Source organism: Theropithecus gelada, chromosome 6, assembly GCF_003255815.1.
Source record: "Theropithecus gelada isolate Dixy chromosome 6, Tgel_1.0, whole genome shotgun sequence".
NCBI classification, from domain to species: Eukaryota; Metazoa; Chordata; class Mammalia; order Primates; family Cercopithecidae; genus Theropithecus; species Theropithecus gelada.
The window spans coordinates 170,808,840-170,818,422 of NC_037673.1; the positions used below are offsets into that span (position 1 = coordinate 170,808,840).

The window sequence follows — 9,583 nt, forward strand, 5'->3', positions numbered from 1 at the left end:
ATAATTTTGACAGCACCAAGCAAGCCCGAGAGCTGAGTGCCACCACATCACTCTACAGACTGCCCTGTGCCAGTCATTAGAGCCCTGCTCCTGTTCTGTGCTTTGTGCCTGCTTTGAGAAACAAAACAGGCTGGGCGTGGTGGCTCACTCCTATAATCCTAGCACTTTGGGAGGCCGAGGCCGGTGGATCACCTGAGGTCAAGAGTTTGAGACCAGCCTGGCCAGCATGGCAAAACCCTGTCTCTACTAAAAGTACAAAAATTAGCTGGGCATGGTCGTGGGCACCTGTAATCCCAGCTACTCAGGAGGCTGAGGCAGGAGAATCACTTGAACCCAGGAGGCGGAGGTTGCAGTGAGCCGAGATCACAGCATTGCGCTCCAGCCTGGGCAACAGAGCAAAAACTCCATCTCAAAAAAAAAGAAAAAAGAGACAGAACAAACAGAAGCAACCCTTTCTGGGCAGCAAGGGCGGCGGTGGTGGCAGTGGCTGGTGGTCGGTGGCTGGTAGCTTGATTTCCTACCTCAGGCTCCCTGATGCCTGCTGGAAGGGTTCTCCAGACAGCCCGGTTGCAGCTGGTGCCACAGGCACCAGGTCTGAGGACCAGGCAATAAATCATTAGGAGATCAGCCCACAGATCACTTCCCTTGTGGGGCACTGCCTGGCACTTCCCAAGAGGAAGAGATTTATCAGCACTGGCTGGCTGCCCTGCCCTCACGCAATCACGGACTCCCAGTAGGTCACACCGAGCAGCCCCTCCTCCTCAGACACAGGGCTGTGCCTGGAGAGGCCCAAGAAAGCCAAAGAAAAGGCCACGGGCTCAGAAGACAGGGTGAGAAACACTTAGTCAGCATAATCCCTGCCAATCACATCAGGGCTTCTGGTAATACCAAGAGGGGAGCGGGTGAGAAGGTGGATTCTGAATCCGACCACATAACTCTGCACTGCCCCGAAGGCCCCAGATCGTGCTCCGTGCTCAGCAGAGTGGGCTCGGGCCTCATCTTCCTGTAACCGCAGGCTGGGCCCACTTTGATCTCACTGTTCCCCTTGCTGCTGTTCACACCAGTGCGGCGCCTTCAAGAAGTTATCCCAGGGCAATTTTCCACCTTTGAAGTCCCCGGAAAAGCCTGCCAAGAGCCGCTCTGGTGTGAGGATGCTGCAGGGGCAGGCAGCCTGGTGCCACGGCCTCCTGGGTGCCAGGACTGGAACATCCAGACATCAAAGGCGAAGGTGGCAGCAGGGCGATGAGTAAGCTCCACTGCAGGCTTGGCCTCAGCCCCAGAGGCCTTCTCCTCATCTCCCAGTGGTGGCTGAGCAGGACTAGGGAGATGACCCAGAGAGCCTGGAGACCTGGCTTGGGGGAAGCCCTGTGGATGCTTCTGAAGGCAGAGACTTCCCTGCCATTCTGTGCCTGGTAAAGGCACCGACCACTGCAGAGCAAAAGCAGAGTCCAATCCTGGCTCCAAGGCTCCCCGACTGCGCAGCTTCGGTAACTCCCATCCCCTCTTGGGTCCCCAGTTTCTCTCCAGTTTCTTCTTCCGTCACATGAGAATGTGGGATCAGACCCCAGATGACCAATTGGCAGCCCATGGGCCAAGTCAGGCCCACAGACATGTCTTGTTTGGCCCATAAGTGAGTTTTTTGTTGTTGTTGTTTTGTTTTCTATTTTGTTTGTTTTTGTGTGTGTGTTTTGGGTTTTGTTTTCGTTTTTGTTTTTTTGAGACAGAGTCTCGCTCTGTCGCCAGGCTGGAGTGCAGCAGCATGATCTCGGCTTACTGCAACCTCCACTTCCCAGGTTCAATCGATTCTCCTGCCTCAGCCTCCCGAGTAGCTGGGACTACAGGCGCACGCTACGACGCCCAGCTAATTTTTGTATTTTTAGTAGAGACGGAGTTTCACCATGTTGGACAGGATGGTCTCAACCTCTTGACCTCAGGTGATCCGCCAGCCTCAGCCTCCCAAAGTGCTAGGATTACAGGTGTGAGCCACCGTGCCCGGCTTTTTAAAAAAATTAGTTGTCAATTATTTCCAACTTGTAAAAATTAGGAGATCCAACACTAATTTCTACATTTTTTTTATTCTTTTGCAAAAATCTGGGAAATCTGACAATGCTGGGCCTACTGTCCAAGAGGGCAGATGTGGGCAGGAGCTGGGTAGCAGCTGCCACCTCTTCAGGAAGCCTAAGTCCCAGTAGTTGACAGTTCCTTCCAGCCTGCTGATTTTGTGACCACTTGAGTTTGCGGCCTCTGAACTAGAGATTTCTTTTTTCTTTTTTCTTTTTTCTGGAGATGGAGTTTCACTCTTGTTGCCCAGGCTAGAGTGCAATGGCACAATCTCGGCTCACTGCAATCTCTGCCTCCCAGGTTCAAGTGATTCTCCCGCCTCAGCCTCCCAAGTAGCTGAGATTACAGGTGCGCACCACCACGCCCAGCTAATTTTTTAGTTTTTTGTAGAGATGGGGTTTCACCATGTTGGCCAGGCTGGTCTTGAACTCCTGGCCTACGGTGATCCACCTACCTCGGCCTCCCAAAGTGCTGGGATTACAGGTGTGAGCCACTGAGCCTGGCTGATTTCATTTTATTTTAAGAGATTTGGCCCAGGAGCCCCTATCATGTGTCACACACTCCCCTGGGGAAAAACAGTGAAGCAGGCAGAGGTGACATGACCCTTCCCTTCTTGCAGTCACAGGTTGACTATACGCAGAGGTCTCTCAACGTGTGCCTCATGGGTCCCTCAGAAACTGGTTAAGATGCAGAAAAATGCCTGGGCCCCAACCCAAATCTGCTAAATCAGATCTTCCGGGAGTGGAATCCGGAAGTCTCCATTTTTAGCCATCTCCCTGGAGGATGCCTGAGCCACATGAAAGCTCTTGCAGTCGTGGTGGAAAGGATCATCCCCAGTGGCTTGCAGCTGTGAGTCCATGGGTCTAGTGCATTCTCTGGGGCCTGGAGTGGGGAAGGAATCAGTGCTTCCTGAGCCACCTCCAGCTTTCAGGCACTGTGCTAAGCCCTTTCCATACCTCATTTCATTTCATCCTCACAATAAACCAGGTACTGCTATTACCACCGTGAAACAGGTGGGGAAACTGAAGCATGAGGAGCTTGAGTAACGTGTGTTAGATCACACAACCAGTAGTGGCAGAGCTGGAATTCCGACCTGGGACTGACTCCAAAGTTCTTGCGTAATAACACAGCTGCTACTCTCGCCCTTCTTCAGCCGAGACCAAGGAGGGAATTCTGGCTGAAAGCAAACCAGGGTAGGGAAGACTGGTACTGACCTGTAACAGGTCCATCTGTGCCATGGCACGGCGAGATGAAGTGGAGAACCCATGTGGCATTGGAATCTCGGCTCATCGTCTCCACAAAGCCCGCCTTCTGAAGCACGCCAGGGACTCATGGCTCTGGGCTTGTTGCTCAGTGTCATGTGACAGTAAGTTTGGGCCGAGGCCATTCGTAAGGTGAATGTAGTGGCTGACTCTGAGTGGCTTCCATCCAGATTCACAGAGGTTGGGCCGCTCTTCCAGAGAACCTGAAATCAGAACCTGATTTCAGAACCTGAGCTCCGCCAGCTTTTGCCAACAAACACCGTGGTTTTGTTGCTGCTGCTGCTGCTGCTTTGTTCGCTTGTGTTGTTGTTGTTGTTGTTGTTGTTGTGTAATGAATCTTCTTGCCATTGGCTCTTTCTCTGCCTTTATTCTAGGTTTGTACCAGGCACATCTCCAGAGTTGTTGTTCTTTAGAAAAACATCTCGGTTCCAATGAGAAAACAAAGAAAGCAAGCTAGCGTCTTAAAAAGCGAATTCGGAAACCAATCGATTGACCAGATCATTTTCTGGGTGGGGCAGAAGAGGCGGGGGAGGGCCGTTGTGGTGAATAGAGAAGAACTTTTCATAGCTCTCCTTTACAGCAAAATCCAATATGGGTAATCTCTTCCCAAAATATTCATGATGGTCCTAAAGTCACCCCCGAGCCTGGAATTCAGTTTGGTATTCACAAAGCTGTGTATCTTTGGACAGGTTGCTTCCCTTCTCTGAGCCTCAGTTCCCCTATCTGGAAATCTTGTTAGATAGTTTCTAAGATCATTATAGTTCTAACATTCTGTGAATTTAGTGCCTGGCACACACTAAGTGGAAGGCGAGAGAAAGAAAGGAAGGGAAAGGTGAAGGGAGGGAGAAATCAATTTGCGAAAGCTGTCTTTCATAGAGACAAGAACGAGTGTCTTTTCTACCTCCAAGGACACTGCCTCTATCTCCTCAGCACGTGCTGAGTTGAATTGTTGATAATGTAATAAGCTCTGCCTCATTCTCCCTTGAAATACCACCTTTTAGCCTGTGTTGTCACAGAAGAAAATGAGTCAGAGAATTTAAGCAAGAGTGCTCTTCAAAAAGGACATGTAGATGGTTAATTGCAGTCAATTAGACCTGTTGTCTTCGTGGCTGGGTCTCCAGATAAGAGAACCACCCAAAGGTTACTCATCTCTGGCAAGAAAGCCCTGAGCTCCGCCATTTGACAGTGGCATCCAGGAAGTGTGGGAGCATCCAATCCTGTCTCCAGGGAGGCTGGCCTCTTCATCCCTGACCTCAGCAGCAAGACTTTTCTCCCACCAAGAGAGCGAAGTTCAAGCACTTTCTCCTTGCCGCTGGATAGATGAGACACAAATCATAGTTAAAATGATGGCATGGCAGGGCTGTGGGACAGCAGGAGACACTGTTCTCAGGGAAATGGTTATTTTGGGCATTTTGCAGAATGCTTTGAGGAAGCAACTGCTCCTAAGAATACTGTTATGTCTGAGCTATTTCAGACAAACCCTGGAAAGTTTCTTCACACAGTGATGTCAGTTAGGCCCTATCGACCTCTTCAAATGAAGCTCAAATTGCCTGTTCTAACCCAAGTCCATACCTGGTGGAAATCTAGTGCTACCCCAGATTCCTGCCAACCTCCACGTTATGGAGATTGGCAACCAAATTTATATGTTGAAGGCCCAGCCCCCAGTACCTTGGAATGTGCCCTTCTTTGGAAATAGGTTGCTGTAGATGTAATTAGCTAAGGTACAGCCGCATCCGAGTAGGATGAACCCCTAATCCAATGTAACTGCCATCCTTATTAGAAAGAGAAATTTGGAGATTGCCCCACCCCTCGAACCCACACAAACAGGGAGAATGCCATGGGAAGATGAAGGCAGAGATTGGGATGGTGCTGCTGCAGGCCAAGGAATGTTAGGGACTGCCAGGAGCCCCCAGAAGCTAGGCAGGAAGCATAGAACAGTTCCTTCCTCAGAACCCTCAGAAGGAACCAACCCCACCAACACCTTGATCTCAGACTTCCAGTCTCCAGAACTGTAACACCATAAATTGTGTTGCTGAAGCCACTGTCTTACAGTTTGTGGTATTTCGTTATGGGAGCCCTAGCGAATTGATACACTCTGCCCCTACTGAGGAGATGGTGTGATGGGAGCTTTGGTTCTCCAGGACCCGCCGCCGGAGCTCTGCCTCTTTCTGTACCTGCTCAACACAGAAGTCAAACTGGGCTCCTCTTTGCCTGACCCACTGCTGGGCACTCACATGAAGCACAGGTGAACTTACCAAATATTTGAGGGGGATGCAAGTCAAGGCCACTCCTGCAGTGCACACCCTCCATCATCCCTGATGACTCAGACTCTCCTCCTTCACTCTCTGTTCCCAAAGCTCCTGGAAGCTCAAATTCCTTCTGAGCTTGCTCCATATATATATATATATATTTTTTTTTACAGAGCAGTTTCCCATATCCTCTGAGAATTTGCCACCTGCTGCCACCCAGCCCCTGAGGGAAGACCCCTTGCTCCAAAGCTCTTTTCAACATATTTCTCCAGGCAGAGCTATTTTCTTCCTCATTGTCACAAAACTTTTTTAAAAAATTAAATTATTGTCACTGTCATTAAGACAAAAAATATACTGACTATATTAGTTTTCTATTGCTGCGTAACAACTTACTACATCTTTAGTAGTTTAAAACAAACACACCCATGTATTTTCTTACTGTTTCTGTAAGTCCAGAAACCAGGCAACACTTAGCGGGATTTTCTGTTTAAGATCTTCTCAAGATAGCAGTCAAGGTGTTGATGGGCAGTGTTCTCATCTGGAGGCTTGATGGGGAAGATTTCACTTCCAAACTAACTTGGGCTGTTGGCAGAATTCATTTCCTTGTGGTTGGAAGAGGGAAGGCCTCAGCATTTTGCTGGCTGTGGGCTAGAGGGTGCTCTCAGCTCCCAGAGGCAGCTTCTCCTTGCCATATAGTCTTTCCAAGATGGCTGTTCACCTCATTAAGCCAGCAAAGAGAGTCTCTAGAGTGAGTCAGTTAGCAAGACGGAAACTTTCACAATGTAAGGTAATCATAGGAGTGACATTTCATCACTTTTGTCATATTTTCTTGGTTAGAAACCAAAGGTCCCACCCACACTTAAAAGGAGAGAATTACACAAAGGTGTGAGAGTTAAGGATCACTGGAAGCCATTTTAAAATCTGTCTGCACGTGACAATGCAGCAGGTACACTCTGCTGCTCCCCGGCAGCCAGCCCACCCCCCCCAGCTCCAGGGGTAAGCCTGATTGGTCCAAAGGCAACCCATGCTCTTTTCCATGATTGGTTTAGGAATGAGCATGTGACCCATCTCCAGCCTATGATGTGAGAAGTATACTGAGCAACTTCTTCAGTGTTGTTGCTCCTAAGACAGAACTAGGAAAAATGATGGTTTCTTTTCTTCCTCAGGATGTTTTAGTGTTTAGATGGAACCCTGGATCTGCAGCAGCCATCTTGCTACCAACTTGAGGGTAAAGCCAGCCCTAAGGATAGCAGACTGGAAAGATGGAAGAAACATGGAAAAAACCTGGGTTTCTGATGTGATCATTTGGCTGCTGAATCAATTGTACCTAAAGCTCACTCTGTTTTACCTTGAGTTAGGGTTGCCGTTGCTTGCAGCTAAATGCATCTTCTTTTTTTTTTTTTTTTTGAGACGGAGTCTCACTTTGTCACCCAGGCTGGAGTGCAGTGTGGCGCAACCTCAACTCACTGCAACCTCCACCTCCCAGATTCAAGTGATTCTTGTGCCTCAGCCTCCCAAGTAGCTAGGATTACAGGCGTGTGCCACCACGTCTGGCTTATTTTTGCATTTTTGGTAGAGAAGGGGTTTTGCCGTGTTGCCCAGGCTGGTCTTGAACTTCTGGACCTCATGTGATCCACCTGCCTCAGCCTCCCAAAGTGCTGGAATTACTGGCAAGAGCCACCACATCCAGCCTAAATGCATCTGAATATAACATGACTCTCCTAGAAAAAACCTGGAACCCAGAGCACCTGAATAGAAAATCTTAATTATATCAGTGAGGAGTAGTCAACTTCGCCAAGTTTCCATTGAATATAAAAAACTGTAAAATAATGTCAGTTCTAGACAAGAACTGAAAAGTAATGTCAGTATTCTACAATGTGTAATTCATAGTTGCTACATGTAATCAGGCTTGGCCGGTTGTTTCCAGGAAGACAGCACCCTCATTTCTGAATAAGGATGACCATTTTCCACTAATCCAGAGGTAAAATAGTCATTGTAACTGCACTGAAATTTGCTATATCAAGTGAGACATGAAGGTAAATGTCATTGGCTCAGAAGAATTAGTCTTTTCCAGTGTTTAAAGGAAGGGAGAGAAACTAATGCCTATTGTGTGCCTTCAAAGTTTCTGCAATGTGCTGGTATCCACATGTTTCCAATTATTCCTCACAACACCATGCAAAGGTTATTTTGCCTGTTTTGCTGATCAGGGAACTGAGACTCACAGAGTGACACCACACCCATCAGTATTTCAGGTTTTTGGGGAGGGTCCAGAGAGCAAGGGGAAAGCTGCTAATTGCTTGTTGGTTCAAGAGAAATGTTATCTCAGTAGACTAATGTATGGACTTTCTGATGTCAGAAAATGCAAACTATGTAGCGTAACCTGTTTGCCATTTTTTCTTTGTATCCGCAAACTGACAGCAAAATGTATTGCACAAGTATTATAAATCTGTTCAGTTCAAGTGCCAGAGAACATTTACTCTGCTTCCTTCATGAGGTAACTCAAAACTTTGTTTTTAATATTTATTGAGTGTCTGAGTAGGCAAACTGCTGTGCCGTTCTATGGGGAATTTCAGATGTGTTGTCTGTGTGTGTGTGTGTGTGTGTGTTTTCTGGTTTTGATTGTTGATATTTTCTTGATTTTTTTTATTTGACAGGAGCATGTTTAGAAATTTATTTATTTTACAATTCATACATACATAGTTCATACATACATAATTCATACATACGTATAGTAAAAAGTTCAGACAGTTTTAAAATATAGTGATGTGTATATCTCCCCTCACCTGTGAGCCCCAGGCATTCAGCTTCCCTCCCTAGACGCAATTATTGTAGTCAGTTCAAAGCTTGTTTGTGCACACACAAACCTCTGTGTATCTCCTCTACACACACCCAGAAGAGCATACTATACATGCCCTAGACTGTGTTATGTTTCTGTAAATGACTACGATGTAATTTATTAATCCAGTTCCCTAATAATAGGCATTTAGGTACTTTTCATGTTTTTCTCAATGTGTAATTATACGATTAAAATTCTTGGGTTTTTTTTGGTTTTTTGGTTTTTTATTAAGACTTTCGCTCTGTTGCCCAGGCTGGAGTGCAGTGGCGCGATATCAGCTCACTGCAACCTCCGCCTCCCATGTTCAAACAATTCTCGTGCCTCAGGCTCCCGAGTAGCTGGGATTACAGTCGCCCACCACCACACCCGGTTAATCTTTTTGTATTTTTTAGCAGAGACAGGGTTTCACCATGTTGGCCAGGCTGGTCTCAAACTCCTGACCTCGAGTGATCCGCCTCTCTTGGCCTCCCAAAATGTTGGGATTACAGGCATTAGTCACGGCGAAACTCCTTGTATTCACGCCTTTGCCCATGTTTGCAGGTATAACTGGGAGATAAAATGCTACAATTGCAGGGTCCAGAAAAAAGCACATTTTGATTTTAATAACTGTAACCCAGTTGCCTTCCAAAGAGGCTGTACACGTTTCCCTGTCTCAAACAGTGGTGAGCATGCCTGCTCCCCTACAAACTCACCAACTCAGAGTATTATCAGGCTTCTCCTCTCTGCCAATCTGATAAGTACAAAGGGCATCTCTTGTAGTTTCTATTGCATTTTTCTCATTATGAGATTGAGCAGCCGGGCGCGGTGGCTCACGCCTGTAATCCCAGCACTTTGGGAGGTTGAGGTGAGAGGATTGCTTGAGCTCAAGAGTTCAAGACCAGCCGGGCGCGGTGGTTCACGCCTGTAATCCCAGCACTTTGGGAGGCCGAGGCGGGCGGATCACAAGGTCAGGAGATCGAGACCATGGTGAAACCCCGTCTCTACTAAAAATACAAAAAATTAGCCGGGCGCGGTGGCAGGTGCCTGTAGTCCCAGCTACTTGGGAGGCTGAGGCAGGAGAATGGCAGGAACCTGGGAGGCGGAGCTTGCAGTGAGCCGAGATCGCGCCACTGCACTCCAGCCAGGGGGACAGAGCAAGACTCCGTCTCAAAAAAAAAAAAAAAAGAAAGAGATTG

At 47.7% G+C, this 9,583-nt stretch overlaps 1 pseudogene; it reads left to right on the forward strand.

Moving 5' to 3' along the window:
* The first annotated feature begins 5,443 nt into the window (after positions 1 to 5,443).
* Positions 5,444 to 9,583, forward strand: part of LOC112627108 — a 19,699-nt pseudogene continuing 15,559 nt past the window's right edge.